A 2,049-nucleotide genomic window follows, 5' to 3' on the forward strand; every position below is an offset into this window, starting at 1 on the left:
AATGCTATTATCAAGAAATTCAGGGGAACTCTTAACTTTTTTTTGAAAGGAAAGCAATATATCACTAAACCCTAAAATTTATTGCTAATATTATTAAATGGTATGAAAGTAAATGACATGATTGTACAAGGATAAGTACCCTAAATTTCACAAGAAAGAATACAATTCCTTAAGGGGCTGTTAAACTTTAGTGCCTTTTGTTTTTAATGAAAGTCTATTATTACCTAAGCCTATAAGAAAGAATTTAATGCAGTAAGTAAAAAACCTATTGGAGGTAATGTGAGTAGGAAAAATAAAAACTGTCAAGCAATAATGAGGAAACACAGCAAACACTAGGTAGGACATTCACATCTCATCTTAAACCTTGGACTTAGGGATTTTGCGTAAGAGTGGAAGAAGATTCCTTTGAAGGGCATTTGTAGCAAACATGTTGCATACATGTAGATGAGAAGATTGTCTTCCTAGCTCAGATACTCTAAAGGTAGATGATGTGGGTCCTGATGTTTAGGGTTTTTTTTTCTTCTTGTTAGAATTGTTGCTTTATCTTTGCTGCATTGTGACACAGTAGTGCTACTGCAACTTTAAAGTGGGTTTTATATCGTTTTTTAACAGAGCAAAACCTGTTTCTGTAGGGTAATATTGCTTTACAACCTTATTAGATGAATGCTTTCTTAGGTGGTTTTTGTAGTCCATTGAAGAACCTCAGCTTAAAGTTATCAGTGATGACATGCTTCAGCTTGATCCAAAGTAAATTATATGAGTGTTGCTATCTTTTGATTGCTCAAATTACTTTCAGTGCTATTTATAGTAAATTAGAAACATAGTTCCTCAAGTTATCCCATGAGGTTGTAGATAACTTTTCCAGTCAATTACTTCCTTGTGCTTTTTACTGTAGTCATCATTTGACCTCTGACCTTTAGCATGCTGGATGAAGCCAGTGAAAATTAACAGCAAGGATAAAAATGAATACAGATTTTTATTCTTTAATAATGGGTTCTAGGAGGCCTGGACCTACCACATTTTACTCACAACAGAGCTTAGAAATTTGTAAGATAAACCTAGATAGATAAAACATATTTTTTATCTATCAAAGCTTCCAAGCCAGACATTCATAGCTATCATCTTTCCTTCTGAGGTAAGATGCTCAACATCTTGAGAATTCTAGTCTCCAAGAACCCATCAGGCTTTTGAAACTATTTCCAAAGAAAAGACTACAGTAAAGAGTACAGTAAAGAGTCAATCATCCTTTTCCTTTGAAAAATTTTACACTATAGTTATGTTGTTATTGAGAGATTTTGTGATTTCTATTTTGGAGGAAATAGGAAAAGGTAATTCTGCTGAACTAGTAACCTACTTTATTATTAAGACTAGTATTCCTTATACTTTGTCAAAAAATGTCTTCCAGTCCAGTCATCAAAACTATTCAATTTTTATTGTGGCTAATAAGTTACTTATCACATGAAGTGTGATGTTCCTGAGAATTCCTATTGTAAAGGCCTTCACAAGTCTGCATAAGGGTTAACAAAGTATATTCAGTTGTTCAGATTTTTGTGCTTTAAAAGTTGAATAGAAACCTGGTATATTTCTACTTCTATGAATGTATTATTTTGTATTTGGCTGTAAGTTTTTAAAACCTAACTGGTGGTTCTGAATCATGTGACCAAGATAAGCACTGTAAAACTACATCATGTAACTGATTTTAACAACTTTAAGTGTAAATTCCTTGCCAGTTTCCTTCTGTGTAGAGTTGTTTTTGAGACCTTCATTTGTCACCAAGCATACTGCTTTTTGCTGAAAGTATTGTAGTGTAAGAATCTGAAGTACTAGTAAGAGGTGTTTTCTGTAGCTCACAAACAAAACAACAAAAAACCTGAAACAAAACACACTTCTTACTTATGTTTCTTTCTTCTCTTAAGACACCTACCAGCACACATTTAGAGGCTGAATAATTGTGACCTAATCTCATGTTTGGTTTTGTTCTTGTATTTAATGAGAAGCATTGCTCAGAAAACATCCTTGGTTTTGTAGTTCTGTGTGTTCTTATGAGAG

The sequence above is a fragment of the Psittacula echo genome (assembly GCF_963264785.1).
Source record: "Psittacula echo genome assembly, chromosome: 7".
Lineage (NCBI taxonomy): Eukaryota > Metazoa > Chordata > Aves > Psittaciformes > Psittacidae > Psittacula > Psittacula echo.